General features: G+C 40.7%; 1 non-coding gene across 1 annotated transcript; it reads right to left on the bottom strand.

Annotated features, from left to right (window-relative positions):
* Positions 1-14,281: 14,281 nt before the first annotated feature.
* On the bottom strand, positions 14,282-14,388 carry LOC139186042 (U6 spliceosomal RNA). Its single transcript, XR_011569611.1, has one exon. It is a non-coding gene; the product is annotated as a U6 spliceosomal RNA (small nuclear RNA).
* Between the last annotated feature and the right edge of the window lie 3,488 nt (positions 14,389-17,876).

The following is a 17,876-nucleotide window of genomic DNA, read 5'->3' as shown; positions in this document are numbered from 1 at the left end:
CTCAATGACTCATTTTGGAATGAAAGCTTTTGAGAGATCTTTGCTCTGATAGTGGAACTTTCCTCTTTTCACACTGGCCTTGATTACATGGCAAGCTATGAAATTCAGTAACACTTGGGGTTTTGTAAAAAAGTCACTCTTTGGATATTAAAAAAGAAGGGAACAGAGGAGAATATTCTTAATCATTTCTCTTTCTAACATCAATTCAAATTCTTTCTTATAATCTCCTTTTTAGATTATATGTTTGAATATGTTGAGAAAAGGTGATATTTTAGAGACACCTGTATGGATCTAAATGACTAAAATGGACAACATTCATACCTTAAACAAATCAGACATCTTTCCAAGTTGCACCAGGCAGGGCTGTGGCAGGAAACAGATGGTTGGCTCCAGGGGCTGATTGAGGAAGGGTCAACATCAGGACAGCTCACAGCAGAGTGGGCTCAGTCAGGCCTAAAGAGAGGGCAGTGAGGCCCCCGCCAGCTGAGGGCAGGGGCTGCCCTGGGAACAGGCTGCGCTGTAGGATGCTGTAGGATGAGGCTGCAGAGAAGGAGAATTGCCTGGTCACAGTCCCGAAGTGGGGGTGGGGCTCAGGAAAAGCCCCCCAACCCTCTGCGTGTCCTAGATTGGATCTAGGTTTGAAGCAAGCTTTTCATCAACTCAACGGACATGAATTTGAGCAAACTCCAGGAGACAGTGAAGGACAGGGAAGCCCAGCATGCTGCAGGCCATGGAGGGTCAAAAAGAATCAGACACAACTGAGCAACTGAACAACTGCCACACCCTAGCTGTGTGAATAGAGGCACGTAACTTATCTTCTTCTCTAAGCGTCCATGTTTTCATACTTAAAATGCTAAATAAGGTTGCTGAGAGAATTAAATGAGGAATGTAAGAAATGGTGTGCACAATAGAGCTAATGACCAGGATACAGTGCAGGAGGCCCCTGCTCCAGCTAACCCATCATGAGGACTGCGTGAAATAACATCTCAGGAGGCAGGACCTTGTGAAATACGTCTCAGATTACCTCCCCCGGGTAAGAAAGGGGGGAAATTGTCCATTGGTACCTTCCATCCACTGGCCAGGGAGTCAGTGGTGACCCTATAGTCCCACAGGATAGAAGCCAAAGGGCACCTGGCCATAGGGTCAGAGACATGACACACCTGCCCTGAAGGTACACGGTAGCCGTGAGAAGCTGGAAGCCTAATGCAGCCCCAAGCATCTAATCATGGGTCTTCCCACAGGAGAGGACGAACCTGAGGTTCCTCCACAAGCCATTCTGAGATACAGCCACAGGTCCTGGGACATGACCTGAGCCTTCTGCACATCCAACAGTTCTCACTCCAGGCTGGAGAAATTTCCAAAATGCCAGAGCCTGTCAGAGCTTCAGGATTTGCAAAACACCCACCTCACTCTCGTCCATCCCCCTAAAACTTTCTGTGGTGAGAGAAAAGGACCACATCCTTCATATATATTAGAAAAATGTGAACACTGACTGAAATGTGAACACAACTGGACATTTATTGTGTCACTTTGAACGTGTTACATCTAACTTATGAGTAAGCAGATAAAACCCAGGCATCCAACAGTCACCTAATGAGACTGTTTTGTCTGTTGTCAAATAGAGCTGAGTTTTAATTATTAATTTACAGTCAAATAGTCTCTTTCGTTGAACCATTCCCGTGCAGACTAAAGGAATGCTTAGATTTCTGCTTAAACATTGTTTAGACCAACCTCTTGCTTTGCAGATTGAAGGCAGTGGGGATGAAAGAGATGAAGTAAGCTGTCACAAGTCAGCTGAGAAGGACTCAAGCTCACGTCTTCAGACTCCAGGTCTAACGTTTTCTCCATTTCACTCCACCGAGATCATTTTGTCTTCTTGATGTTTCATTTCATGCAGGTTTACTTTCTCTGTTCCGTGTGAAGCTCTGCCGCCATCATTTCTCTGCAGGACTGCGGCGCAGTTTAAGGCTCATTTAGTTTATGGTGTTCGGGCAACCAAGCGCATCTTCCCTAGATGAAATTTTCACAGGGAAGTGTGGGGATCAAAGCCATCCCAAGCGACACCTCCTATGGTTCCCACAAATACCTCTGGGGCTGGCCCCTTGTGCCCTTGTGATGAGGGACACGCGATCGGGGCCAAGCACCTGCGGACCCCGGGGCTCTGAGGTCCTCACAGTGCACGTTCATCGCTGAGCCCCCTGCACCTGCATGGACAGGTAGAAACACAAGTGTGTCAGCCTCACAAGTAAAGATCCCACATGCAGACTGTGGGGTGAGAAGTGCTTTACAAACAACAAAAGATCCACCCACCGAAGGCTGAAGGAGCTCGGACGCCTTGTCTTCCTCTGTGACCTCTGCTCCAGAAATTTCCACATGTAATAGCACTTGCTCTAAACTCGATTTAATATTCTAAACATTCACTTGTGAAATGCAAAGTAGGCCCCTCACTGCTGGGTCTGCAGAGGATAGCTCAGTTCACTGCTCCCTATCACACAGCAGGGACCAGAGCAGTAATGTTGCAAAACCAGTGTGGCAGGAAAAGACGCCGGAACCGGGATAATGATGCAGTATCCACAGAACCCGGAGCTGGGAGCTCGAATTTGGTCCCCTAGCCCCAGGGCATCTTCCTCACCGGAAACATCTGTTTAGATCTAATGTAGTGTAGGCCTCTAAAGACAATGATCTCAGCTTTTTCTAATCTGAAGTTTTTATTTGGCCTTTATTGGGGGGATGGGGTTGGAATGATTTATTTTTTAAACAACTGGTTATTGCTGTATCCCTATAACTTTATTGCTGGACATTGAAATTTGAATTTCTTCTTTTTTTTTTGCATGCAAAATTTTTTATTGGAATATAGTTGCTTTACAATGTGTTAGTTTTTGCTGCACAACAAAGTGAATAAGTTATATATTTTGCCAGATATAGAATTCTAGGTTCATAATTTCTTTTCTCTTTCAGCATTTTAAGGGTCTTTCTACTTTCTTCTGAATTGCTTCATTTCTGATGAAAGTTAGCACTGATTCTGTTGTTGTGAGAATTGTTTGAATATATGCATATATACGTACATGTGTTCATAGGTAGGTGGACAGATAGATAAGATCAGATGTCTCAACTATTAGATCTCTTCTCTACCCTCCCCTGTCTTCAAGACTAAAAAGACTAAGAATGCAAATTCGTATTATACTGGACCGATTAAATATTAGCAAGCTCAAAGGGACAAATTACTTGCCCTCAAGGATTATTTGGTTTCTCGCTTTTTAAATGTTTTTTATTTATTCAAATAGCATATTCTGCCCAGCTCTACTGAAACCTCAGAACTATGAACTCTTACTTCAGGTCAACTCTGATTTTTATCATTGTTCCTCTCTTCCTGTGACTGCTTTTAAGATTTTCCCTTTCTCTTTGATTTGTGTCAATCCAAAATGACCTGGTTTGCTTTGCGTCTGTTTGGCCTGTTTTTTAAATCTGTAGGTTGATTTTTTTTTTATTAAATCTGAACATTTGCAGCCATTATTCCCTCAAATATGCTGTTCCACTGCAACATCCCTCTCATCCCTTTCTGGCACTTTAGTCACGGGTGTGTTAACCCTCATGCCCACAGCCTCTGTTCCCTCAGTCAGTTTTCTCTCTGGGTTTCCATTCCCATCACCCTTTCTAAAAACCTACTAACCTTCCTTCTGTTAATCTGTTTAATCTTCTGTTGAGCCCATCAGATAAATTTCCAATTCAGATACTGTGTTTGGCAGATGCAGTATGTTCATTTGGTTCTTTTCTAAAGAACTGACTTCTTGTCACCTTTTTTGTCCCGTTTTCCCTTAAGTCCTTGAACATACTTACAGTTGCTGTATTCAAGCCCTTATCTTTAAGGCCAGCATCTCTGGATATGGTCATTTTTATGGCTTTCTGAAAATTGTTGATGTTATGTTGCAGAATCTGACTTCTGTCAACTTCTTAGAAGAATACTGAGCCAATTAGCTTTATTCTGTTAGTGTTTATTTTTAGACTTGGTTAGGCCTCCTTATTGTACCCTTGGACTGCAAGGAAATCAACCAGTCAGTCCTAAAGGAAATCAACCCTGAATAGTCATTGGAAGGACTGATGCTAAAGCTGAAGCTCCAATACTTTGGCCACCTGATATGAAGAACTGACTCATTAAAAGAGACCCTGATGCTAGGAAAGATGGAGGGCAGGAGAAAGGGGGCGACAGAGGATGAGACAGTGAGATAGCATCACCGACTCAATGGACATGAGTTTGAGCAAACTCTGAGAGATACTGAAGGACAAGGGAAGCCTGGTGTGCTGCAGTCAATGGAGTCACAAAGAGTAGGACATGACTTGGCAACTGAAAAACAACAACTCTAAGGCTAGCACACCCTGTGCCCTGGTCTTGCTTGGATTGCAGTTGGATGCCTGCGATGGCTTCTCAAATCGTCAGTGTCTCTCAATATCGTGCGACCCCAACACACAAGCAGCAAGAGCAACTGCTCTTTGCCCACCTTCAAGGAGTCCCATCCTGTGCCTGCAGGACTTAATATTTGGCCAAAGACTCAAGAGAACCCCTGTGCAAACTCCTCCTCACGTGCCTTCTTCTCTGACAGCCAGTTCCTCATATTCCAGCAGCCTGAGTGGTCCTGAACTTTGTTCTGTGTTTGCTCCACCCAGCATCACCTCTGGACCTGGGCTTCTTTGCCCTAGGACATGGAGCAATGGGAAGTACCCGCAGTGAGAAAGCTGGAGGCATGTGAGGCTCATCTCTTGAGAGTCCCTTCTCCCTGGACCACAGCGTTGTGCTCTCTCATCTCATCTCTCACTGTTTCTCAACAAACAGTGGCTTCATGATTGTTTGCATTGGGAAAATGCATCTGATTTCCATCACTGCATCATGGTGCAGACCAGAAGCACCACCATTCCTTTTAACATAATGAAAATAAGCCTGTCATAAGTATGCATCGCATTAATGGAGAAATGCCATGGAAGCAACATGTTGTAATTGAATACAGTCTCTTATGGGTTTTAGAAATTTGGGCTTAAGTTCCCAGCTCTGTGACTTCAATTAATCATTTAATCAATTTTCTCATTTGTAAATTAAAGAGGGAGTATATATAAAATTCTTCCTAGTTCTAATATCTTTTTATTCCATGGCACAAAGATAAAACTCATGAATTTTTCATTTTCAAAATAATCCTAAAAAGCATTCCCTTCATTTTAATTCTGATAATAGTTCATAAAAGCTTTGATAAAAGTAAGAAGAGGAAAGAAAACTGGGCACTTAATGTACTATCAAATTGTCTTTTATATGCTATGTCTAATGCTCAGCATATCATAGGCATTTAAATTTCCCATAAGAATAAATGTAACATATCAAATAACTCAGTGAATAATACCACCAAGAATTCACTACTCCCACTCTTCCCGAGGGGAACAGATAATGTGTTCTTTATTAATTCTAAGAATGACTTGAATACTAGCTGCCAACCTACTCATTTAGACTTCCTCTTTCATTGTAGACTGTCCTAGTTTAGTGACCATATTTAAACAAAACTGGAATCATTGGTGTAATCTGAGGATTGAAGAATTACAATCTTTACCTTCATTTATTCATTTACTCCACAAATATCTACTGAGAACTTATTATATACCGAGTACCGTATCAGCTTCTGGAGACAAAATTATGAGCAAAATAAACTTGGTATCTGCTGTCATAGAGTTTAAAGTCTAGTAGAGGAGATAGGCATTAATAAAATAATAATTTATGAATCAATGTAAAGTTTCAACTGTGAAATGCTCTGTCAAAGAAGAAACTCTTTATAAGAAGCTAGAATGTGGATTTAATCTTGGGAAGAAACAGCATCACAGGAAGAATAGCCTCATGGTGAGACGAAGGGCTTCCCTGGTGGCTCAGGTGGTAAAGAATATGCTTGCAGTGCAAGAGACCCGGGTTCTATCCCTGGGTTGGGAAGATCCCCTGGGGAAGGAAATGGCTACCCACTCAGGTATTCTTGCCTGGAGAATTCCATGGACAGAGGAGCCTGGTGGACTACAGTCCATGAGGTCGCAAAAAGTCAGATATGACTGAGAAACTACCATTTTGAGAAGAAAGTGGTGGGCATCCTTGCTTTGTTCCTTATTTTAGACAAAATGCTTTCAGGTTTTCACTGTTGAGGATGATGTTACTTGTGGGCTTGTTATATATTTAACATATATGCAGAGTACATCATGAGAAATTCTGGGCTGGAGGAAGCACAAGCTGGAATCAAGATTGCTGGGAGAAATATCAGTAACCTCAGATATGTATATGACACCATCCTTATGGCAGAAAGTGAAAAACTAAAGAGCCTCTTGATGAAAGTGAAAGAGGAGAGTGAAAAAGTTGGCTTAAAGCTCAACATTCAGAAAACTAAGATTATGGCTGCTGCTGCTTAGTCAGTCGTGCATCCGGTCCCATCACTTCATGGCAAATAGATGGGGAAACAGTGGCTGACTTTATTTTCTGGGGCTCCAAAATCACTGCAGATGGTGATTACAGCCATGAAATTAAAAGATGCTTATTCCTTGGAAGGAAAGTTATGACCACCCTAGATAGCATATTGAAAGCAGAGACATTACCTTGCCAACAAAGGTCCGTCTAGTCAAGGCTATGGCTTTTCCTGTGGTCATGTATGGATGTGAGTTGGACTGTGAAGAAGGCTGAGTGCCAAAGAATTGATGCTTTTGAACTGTGGTGTTGGGGAAGACTCTTGAGAGTCCCTTGGACTGCAAAGAGATCCAACCAGTCCATCCTAAAGGAGATCAGTCCTGGGTGTTCATTGGAAGGACTGATGTTGAAGCTGAAACTCCAATACTTTGGCCACCTCATGCGAAGAGCTGACTCATTTGAAAAGACCCTGATGCTGGGAAAGATTGAGGGCAGGAGGAGAAGGGGACAACAGAGGATGAGATGGTTGGATGGCATCCCCGACTCAATGGACATGGGTTTGGGTAGACCCTGGCAGTTGGTGATGGACAGGGAGGCCTGGCGTGCTGCGGTTCATGGGGTCGCAGAGTCGGACACGACTGAACTGAACTGTCATATATGGCTTTTATTATGTTGAGGAATGTTCCCTCTATACCCCTTTGTTGAGAGTTTTTATCATATATAGATGTTGAGATTTGTCAAAAGCTTTTTCTGCATCTATCAATGATCATATGATTTTTATTCTTTAGTTTGTTAATAAGGTATATCACATTGATTGTTTCACAGATATTGAACCATCCTTGTATCCCTGGGATAAATCTCATGGTTTTTCTAGTTTTATGAATATTAATCCTATATTCTATAAAATATAATATTGTAAAATGACATATGCATTACCAACAATTCCTCAACAGGATATTCATTCATCATTCTGCAAATTTGCACACACTAAAAGTATTGCTTACAGTGACAAAAATTGCAGATGACCTTACAATCCGGCAATATGAGTTACACAGCTATCAAACATTATAGAAAATATACATAATAAATTAGTAAGTTTAAAAAAATAGGTTGAAAAAAAATAGGTTGATGCAAGAAGTATGTTAACTAATCACTTAATTTGGAAATACATGTATATGTTAGGTATACACAGAAAAATATCTAAAAATGTATATACTATAGCTTTGGCATTTTTGTTATAAATGTTTTATTTTTCTTTTTTATAATTTTGTACATTTTAGTAGCTTGTGTTAATTTTATAATCAAGATATTTTCACTTTAATTTTAATGGGAATATTTTAGCAGGTTATTTTAAGCATAAAAGTGAGGGGATAAAATTTTCATATTGAAAAATCCACTCTAGCAGATGTGTTTATGTAGAGTAGATGCACATACACAAGTTAGGATTTCAACAGAAGTCCAGGCTGATGATGATTTGAACTAGGGGTTTAGTGTTGGTGACAATTGAGAAGATAAATTCTAGAAACTATAGAAAAAATGGACAGAAATTGATGTTTAGCTACCCTCTGCTCTCAAAATACTACACATTTGGGATAAGGACATGTACACTGAATCACAATGACCATTTCCTTGTTGAAATTATAATCACTTGTGATTCTTTTTCTTATTTAAGTCCTTTTAAGCATTTGAAATATCAAATCCATGTAATTATTTTCCAATTTCTTAGCAATCCTAAGCTGTCAGAATTGTATTCATGAATAAAATATGTGTATTAAACCCAAATAATATCCTGTGATATCACCAATGGTCACTAATAAAAATTATTTTAATAAATTAATAAATTTAAAGTCAAAATAAATTTAATTAAATTATAAATTTAGCAATAATAAAATAATTAAATTATAAATTTAAATTTTATTTTAGTAAAATAATGGTCTAAGTTGATTAAAACAGTGATGACCAGCAAAGAAGTTGTTTGTTAAATAAGTTATTTGGCAAAAATCTCCTGAACATCTACTATCCAACTATGTGCAAAATTATGTGTTGGATAAAGATTATGACTAATTGAATAAGAAACGGTCCCCTCCCCAAAGAATTCTTAATCTCGGGAGGATACTGAAGAAACATCATTAACTACATTCCAATGTAATAATAACAACAACCAGCACATACCAAATACACATTGTATGTTGAGAGATGAAATAAATAATCCACATATATTATCTCATTTAATTTTCACACCAACCCTATAAAATATTAAATATAAAATTATTAGCTCCATGTCACATATGAGGAAACAAGACTTAGAAGGTTTTGTAATTGGCTCAGTATCAAACAGCTAATAAGGGATAATACAGAGACTCAAATCCAGGCATGACTGCAGAGCACACCTGCTGTTCTGTTACACTAAAAGAATGAGCAGCTTCTGCACAGAACACAGGCAATTTATCCCTGGAGAGAAGCTGAGGACCGTCCTACAGAAGAAGTAGTTTTTGCTCCAGACTTGAAATTTTCCTCATGCTTAAAAATGTGCAGGAATTCAAGACAGAGAATTTAGGAGAAGCAGATAGAAATAAAAATGAATGATATACAGTCATGTATGACTAGAGAACAGGATGTCAAAAGCCATTGACAGACGATGAGGCTTCAAAGGAAAGAAAAGTACTTCCTGAATTTAAAGAAGGTCCTTAAATGTCAAAGAGCCAAGAATAACACGCCTTCTATCTAGCCAGAATCTCATTAATTTTTAATGAATAAAGGCAATTCTGATGTGTACATAAAGTTGTAAAATGGCCACAAGGAAATATATTATCAGATAGTTTACATTCTTGAATTAAACATTATTAGGAATTTAAAGGTTTGAATTTACTGTCACATAAATACATACATGCTTGTCAGCTGTGTTGGATGTCATTGATCAACAGTTTTTAAATTTAATAGCATTCAAAAATAAAAACAAATATCACACATTAAGGCATATATGTGAAATCTAGAAAAACTGGCACAGATAAACTTATTTGTAAAGCAGAAATAGAGTCACAGATATAGAGAACAAGCTTTTGAATACCAAAGAATGGGGGTGGGATGAATTGGGAAACTGGAATTGAGACATATACCCTATTGACACTATATATAAAATAGACAATTAATGAGAACCTACTGTACAATGCAGGGTACTCTACAGTGCTCTGTGGTGACCTAAATGGAAAAGAAATCCAAAAAAGAGGAATCTATGTATACATATAGCTAATCCACTTTGCTGTACAGCAGAAAGTAACACAACAATGCAAAGCAACTATACTCCAATAGAAAGTAATTAAACATTTTTATATGTCTTATTAGGGTTGAATGCACCCTTTCTAGACAATGCAAACAGTTCTAACCCCTGCCGCAGCGTGGTTGGCAGGCAGCAGTGGAGAGAGAATGGTGCCCCCAGTAAGGTCACTACACAAAACTGCACAGAAGCTCTGGTTGGGAGGTGACACTGAGAGAGAGGATCTGAGTCGAGTGAAGGGTGTGAAAAAGAATCCACTGACAATGTTGCAGAGTTCAAACACCCCAACATCCACCGTCCCAGCTTCCCCGCAGTGACCATCCCTCAAGGTCCTCGTGTCCACACTCCTGGGAGCATATGCAGCCTTAAATGCAGTTACCTCCCCCAGTATGAGCAGATAAGAAGCCAAAACCCCACAGTCAAGAAATCAGAAAAGCAGTAGGGGAAAAAGTCACTCTTAGTCCCCAAACCTGCCATTTTTGTGCATTTTTACTGAATCGAAACAGTAATTAAAGTTGTCCAGATGCTGTCGGTTCAGGGGAGCACTAAAGTAGAAAACACAAAATTGCTTTAATTGCCTTGAAGAGATTAAATTTGAACGTAGCGGGCTCTCCATTAATCTAGCCTCCATTTTGGGCAGAGAAAACACTCACTAGCTTGTGTTTCAAGAATATCGATCTGTCTGAGCTGTGTGTGTATTCTTAAATAACTGTAGGCAGGCTATAAATCTACTGTCTGATTCTTATTGGTGCCTCAAGCTATCCTGTTCATCCCACAAAGACTGTCTGTTTCCCAGGTTCTGTCTTGCTAACTTAGAAGCGTCTCACCTGGGTGCAGACGCAATCACAAAGCTATAAAGGTAGACTCTCTGGGGCAGAAATTGTTATGGCATCTCTAAAGTAAAAATAGACTAGATTGATGAGGTCTCAAAGCACTGCCTCTAATGAGCTGAAGACTCCCATCTGTGCTCTTTCCTGACGTGGAGGAAGCCAGGGAGAAGCAATCAATGAGATGCAATGACCTCTTCATCAACATTAAAGTAACAGTGGGATATGCAGAGGGGTTCCTGAAGGCACTGAGGTTTAGCCTAATAACTGAAGACAAACAAACAAAATTAAAGCGTTAATTCAAACAGGGTGTGACAAATGTAGCTGTAAGAAATGCACTCATCTGAATCTATAAACATTAACCAACCAAACAAATCCCACATCCCCAAGGAAGGTAAAGATCAGCTGGCAAGTTAACGTTTCCTTGGAAAGTAAGACACTCCATGGACCCTTCCCCGTGTGAGTGGCACAAGCCTACAGTGATCCATCACTCTTCTCCAGATGCTAGCAGGCTGGCTTCTGAGGCTTCAGTCTGCTCTTGAGGGGAAAGACAAGGCTGAGAGAAAGCCAAGCAACACTGGACTCAGAAAGTGCAGCAGAAAGCGAATGTGCATAGAGAAATGTCTATTTCCAGGTAAATCATATTTATAAAGTACGTCGGAGTGAAAATCAAACACCTGTGGAATGTTACCTGTGGAAGATCTTGGGAGGATATCTTGTTGACTTAACCACAACTGTAATGCTTTGAGGCAGACACTTCATTTTGTTGACTAACATTCAGGATTTATTTATTTCACTTGAGTTCACAGAACTGGAAGGTTCTCAGAAGTGGAAGGAAATGGCTTCCCTGCTTTTTCTGCATTTTCTCCATTGGAAGTTCAACTAGACTAGTCTGACTTCACTCTCCAGTCCTGTCTAGTGAAATATTCCAGTGGACATTAACACCTGCTGCAAACTGATTAGGTCCTTCAGAGTAGAGTGCCCTGAAAAATAGTTCATTCAAAGGAAATGCAATTGTCAGGACAGAAACAAAAGGTTGCTTTGCCATTCTGCCTCAGGACCTGTCAACTTCAATAGCAATTGTCCCTGGGATGGAATAAATGCACAGACCAGTATGAGTGGAGGGAAGAAAATGATTTAATAAGAATTCCTACTTACGGAAAGCTTCATGCCTGCAGAGAAGGGCATGCTTCAGCACCCTTGGAGAGGAATGGTATTTAAATTCAATATGAAGTGTCATGATCAAAATATGCTTCTACTCATCACCATCAAACATGTACAAAAGTGAATTTTTACCATTGAACTACAGCAGATTAATGTTTCTTTTAATTAGCAGGAAATCACAGGTGATAAAATACTTTGAGACATCTATTTTCCAGTCATACAACATAGATGGCACTTTTTCCCTGAGAATGTAACCCTTGAATGACTTTGTCACCTCCTACTTGATAAATGGAAATGTTTTCTTCTACTCAAGGTCACAGCAAGACAAACAAACCTGTGGAAGGCAGTGAAGATGAAATGTGCCCAGTGTTTTTTTTAAAAAAAAATTGTTTATAGTTTTCTGGTTTAGTTCAATCAAGTAAAGCATCAGAGAAAAAGAACAATGACTACCAGTAAACAAAGAGGGTGAAAGACTGAACTCAGTGTCAGTCAAACGTCCTAACTTCATACATATTTATTATACTGTCTCCAAACATAAAGTTTTTAAAAAGCATCTGTGCTGATATATCTGGCAAGCTTTTTCTTGGGGGATTAAATCTAGTGACCCGACACTAAGAGACAGGGACACTCATTTTAAGGGAAAGAATTTCCAAAACAGTCCTAGTTTGGTCTTTTCTTTCTTCAACTACTGTAACATTTAACAGGTGGAAGGGAAATATTTGTGAAATAAATAATGCCTTTTTCTTTTTATTCCCTATCTTCCTTTCAGAGCAGCAGACTGGATGGTTATCACAGGTTCACATATAAAGAATTTCTTTAAATATTTTAAGGTACTAAGTAGAAATCTTCTATAAGTTATACAGGAAATACGGAGGTGCTTTAAAACGCCCTAGTAGCTGAAGAACAGCACATTATATAGGAAACAGGGGCTCTCACAAGGTCACAACTAAGGGGTCTCATCTGGAGCTTGACTGGGAAAGGGTCTGTTTCTAAGAGCATGTGGTCCCCAACAGAACCCACTTTTTCTCCCTCCTGCTGAGAGACCCCTGTGTGTGTCCTGCCTTGCTGTGAAAGTATCAATCATGTAATGGTGTCCAACTCTTTGCAACCTCACTGACTATAGCCCACCAGGCTCCTCTGTCCATGGGATTTCCCAGAATCCTAGAGTGGGTTGCCATTTCTCCTCCAGGGGATCTTCCCAACCCAGGGATCAAACATGCAGGTATCCTGCATTTCAGGCAGATTCTTTATTATCTGAGCCACCAGGGAAGCCCTGTCTTGCTGCAACAATTAGTAACTGAACTCTTCACTGCCGGTGTGTTCCTGGCAGTCCTAGAAGCAGAGCACTGGGCTTTGTCCCTCCTCCAGTTGCTCTCCTCTTACACAGCAAGTGTATCCGCACCCTCTTTGTATCACGTGACTAAGGAGTTCTCATGTGTGGTCAGATCAGCACAGTGACAAGCAGCATCCTCACATTGTCCAGGCATGTCCCTGAGTTTACATCCTGAGAATATACTATGATTGTTCTTCCAGCTCAGAAAATGCAGAAACATCTAACCTCATACACAACAAGCATCTCAAGGCAGGGAGAGCCAGGTGATTGTTTTTCCATAATCAGAAAAGGAGAAAGGGGCGGCAGAGAATGAGATGGTTAGCTAGCATCACCAGCTCCATGGACATGAATTTGAGCAAACTCCAGGAGATAGTGGAGGTCAGAGGAGCCTGGCATGCTTCAGTCTATGGTCTTTGGGATCACAAAGAGTTGGACATGACTTAGCAACTGAACAACAATCAGCCCTTTCTTTGAGGAACCATTAAAGAAAAATAAATAAAATATATCTAAAGCATATGTTTTTACATATGTATATACATAGGCACATGCATACACACAAACATGTATATATACACATAGGCAGGCACACGTGTGTATGTAAAGCTACATTTCAGAATTGGCTATGGGTCCATATAAACTCTCCTGAAACAAGCATTCATATGGAAATTGTCTAACATAAGGAAATCGAGAATCGATACTGAGTAATTTGTCTGTTATTAATTTTATTACATTAGCAGCAGCACATTCATTTCAATTATTGATCTAGCCAGCATATTTAGAGTGGGCAAAGTTTCTTGTACTGACAACCAGCCAAATAGAGTGGGGGAGACAGAGAAAGGGGAATATTCTGTACATACCCTGGCTCCTTCAGGCTTCAAACAGGAGAATTTCATTCTTTTCAACCATCAGGAGCTCCATAGTCTTTTTGGACTAAAGCTCTCAACAGACTTTCCCCACAGAGTGAGCAGCAACTTTTGTCCCTGTGATTCCTGTATTCAAAATATTCATAAGGAGGACATTATGGTGTCCAGGCTGTAAATGCTGATGTGCTTATTCATGTCCAACTTTTTGCAACCCCATGGACTGTAGCCCACCACACTCCTCTGTCCATGGAATTCTCCAAGCAAGAGTACTGGAGTGAGTGCATTGCCGTTCCCTTCTCCAGGGGATCTTCCTGACCCAGGGATCAAACTCAGGTCTCCTGCACTGTAGGTGGATTATTTATTGTCTGGGCCACCAGGGAAGCATTCTTCTGTTGAAGAACATTTGAAAATACAGAATGTTTCACAAATCTGCCTGTCACCCTTGTCCAGGGGCCATGTTAATCTTCTCTGTATCGTTCCAATTTTAGTATATGTGATGCCCAACCAAGCACACCATAAAGTCTTAAGAATCAAAAAAGTCTTTCTTGAACTAGAATCAGTTCAGTTCAGTCGCTCAGTCGTGTCCGACTCTTTGCAACCCCATGAACGCAGCACGCCAGGCCTCCCTGTCCATCACCAACTCCCAGAGTTCACTCAAACTCATGTCCATCAAGTTGGTGATGCCATCCAGCCATCTCATCCTCTGTCATCCCCTTTTCCTCCTGCCCCCAATCCCTCCCAGCATCAGAGTCTTTTCCAATGGGTCAACTCTTTGCATGAGGTGGCCAAAGTATAGTATTACTTAAAGATATGATTAAGTGCACAATTTAGAGAATGAACAAAACTATGCATAAATAAAATATCCACAAATATGAATGTACAGCCACAAATCCATCTTCATACACAGCTTTCTCTGAAGAAAGACCCAGCTTAGACAGCGCATTTTCCCCACTTCTTTCTAAAGCACACTCTTTTTGGAGTCTGGGTTTCTAATAACTGATTTCACTCCCTAACGATTTTCTACATGCAAGCTGAAGTAGTGTTATGTACCAAAGTTTAATACAGAAGAGTTTAAAAGTTGATAGTTTTAATGAAATTCTTTTCAAGTGATAACCTGGAGGGTGATCAGGAAGTCAGTCTGGCACCACCATCACTGGACCCTCTCTGACCTTGCTCCAAGGAAACCAAAAGAGCAAGCTGTGATGGGTAATTTCTTTTCAAACCAAGGGATGGAGTCATCATGCAAAGATAAATCAAGAGAAGAGTCTTTTACAGTAATGTGATTAGTAGTTCCAGGGTCAGAGGCAGAGTGCCGAGAAGAGAAGCTGATGACGTAAGCTTATAAACTTGACATCCTAGCCAAGTCTGTTACTAACGTAGCTCAAAGGTTCATCATTTTTATTATACCAGCAACCAACCAGCTGGACCAAAAGGGGGAAAAACGAACACATTCAGTCTCAAAGCACCTTATTTGGTTTCCTAGCAATTGAATAACCACGTCTCTGGTGAGCTGCTAATGACATCCTCTTCTCTTAACATCTAATCAAAATTCACAGCCAGAAGCAACATGGAGTGAGTAGCCCAGTCAAGACATTAATTATTCTGGTGATAAAACTGTCTCAACAGTGGGCTTAAAGCAGACATAATTTCTGTGACCAGAAATGCTTAAAGCATGATGTTTACCCTTTGATGTTTTGAACATTTCAAATTAGGCAGGAGGGAGGGCACAGAAGCTAGCCACTCCCTGGCAGGTCTTAGCAGGCAGCTTGAGAATCAGAGGAGAACACATGTCTGTTTGTAGCTCTTGTCCTTCAAATTCCAAGAAAAAATGGCACTTCATCTCTGAAAGTCATGCACACAAGAGTTATGTCAAATTAAAAAAAAAAAAAAAAGAGTTACGTCAAATTAAAGAGACCAATTGCTTCAGCACCATTAAGATCACATCTTGTTCTGATGCTAAAAATTCATCTGACAAGATACCAGTATTGGTTAACATTAGAACAACCTTGGGCCCCCTTATCCATTGTAATGCATTCTCTAAGTGTACAAGTGCCATCGGCAAGTCTATGAACATAAAGTACCACGGGCACCATTATCCTCAAGAAGAAAACAGTTTATCCACTGAGTGCTGGCAGAGCTCTGGACAGAGCAATCGGAAGGGAAAGCTGATGTCATCTGCCAACCACGTGGCCTGTTTTCTACTTATTTTTCTTATGGCAAAAATGCATGACCTTCATCTGTCATTCAGTAAAACACCATTTTGTAAAATGTAAGGCTAAAAAGCAATCATAAGTGATCAAAGGCTGGGTGGGAAAAGATAGTGAGAATCGACTCTGTGACAGAAGTGTCTGACAACGCTTTATACAAGAATATCATTTCAATCTCACATTGACTCTGTGATGCAGATATATTTTGTCATTGCTGTTCAGTTGCTCAGTTGTGTCTGACTCTTTGTAACCCCATGGACTTCAGCTTGCCAGCTTACTCAAACTCGTGTCCATCGAGTTGGTGATGCCATCCAACCATCTCATCCTCTGTCACCCTCTTCTTCTCCCACCCTCAATCTTTCCCAGCATCTGGGCCTTTTCCAATGAGTCAGCTCTTCAAAACAGGTGGCCAAAATATTGGAGCTTCATCTTCAGCATCAGTTCTTTCAATGATTCTGGGTGGATTTCCTTTAGGATTGACTGATCTTCTTGCTGTCCAAGGGACTGTCAAGAATCTCTGTGCTATTTTTCTGTAAAAGAAAATTCCCCAAATCACTTGGCTTAAAGCAGTATGAATTTATGTTTGTGCATAAATCTGTGGGTCATCTACTGATTTGCACCAGATTTGGTTGACCAGAGAAGACCTTAGTCATGGACAGCTGGTGGGTTGTCTGGGAACTGGCAGGTCAAAGACAGCCTGACGCATAGGTCTGGCATTGCCTACTGAGTGCTGATGGAGCCTCGTGTCTTTCATTGTGCAGCAGGTTGGTTCAGACCTATTGATATGGCTGTAGCAGGGTTCCAAGAGAGAGTAAGACTTCAAAGCCCACTGAGGTCTAGGCTTGAAACTGGCACATTGCAATCCAGCATGTTCTTTTTGCCAACTCAAATTAGAAATCTAACATAGATTCAAAGAGTAGATAAACACACTCCACTTCTGGGTGAGAGAAGATTCAAAATCTCCCTGCAAAGTTATGGTAGAGGGAGGAGCAGAGAACTGAGAGAACTGATGCAGTTTTCTCCATGCCTGTCATCCACACCCTTGCTGTGGCTTCATCGTGGGCACTTTGTCCTTTCCACTCCTTGACTTTACGTTAGTCTTCATGACTAGGTTTGGCTAAGGTGTTGGGTGGAGGACAAAGTGCCCATTCTGATCATAGGTCTTAAGAGGCTTGCTTGCCCTGTAGTCCCTACATTGCCATAAGAAACGCAAGTTCCAGAAGGAGGATGATGAACACGAGCGAGAACTGGACCTGCAGAACTTCACCATAGGGAAGACCACCCCAACACCACGGCCTGAAGACATGGCCTCCTCACTGACCTGCAGACCTGTGAGGATAAAGGGCCACAGGTTAATCCACTGAGTCTGGGGGTGACGCTGCACAGTGTTATTGGCAATATAGGTAATAGCCAAGTGATAGTCAAATGATATTGAAATACAAAAAAGAGAGGCAAGAACCTTCACTCCTGGAGCTTATAATCCAACGAGGAGAGAAACACCGTAAACAAATACACAGAATGATATCAAGTATAATTAGTGCTATGAATAAAATGACTTAATAGTTTGGTAAGGGGTGTCTTTCCTTAAGGTGACTGAGAACTAGTGCTTGCATTTCTAAATACACATGGGTGGCAGCCATCTACACTCAGTGATGGTTGTCGCTTTACCACAACTTCTTAAGCTTCTCTAGTTTCTAACCTTCAGCTGTATCTCTGACAACTATCAATAGTGGAGTCTAATACTAGTGCGTGCATTAAAGTGACTAATGTTTGGTGTGCTAAGTCTCTTCAGT

This window comes from Bos indicus, chromosome 11, assembly GCF_029378745.1.
Source record: "Bos indicus isolate NIAB-ARS_2022 breed Sahiwal x Tharparkar chromosome 11, NIAB-ARS_B.indTharparkar_mat_pri_1.0, whole genome shotgun sequence".
Taxonomy (NCBI): domain Eukaryota; kingdom Metazoa; phylum Chordata; class Mammalia; order Artiodactyla; family Bovidae; genus Bos; species Bos indicus.
This window is presented reverse-complemented; position numbering and strand designations above follow the sequence as displayed.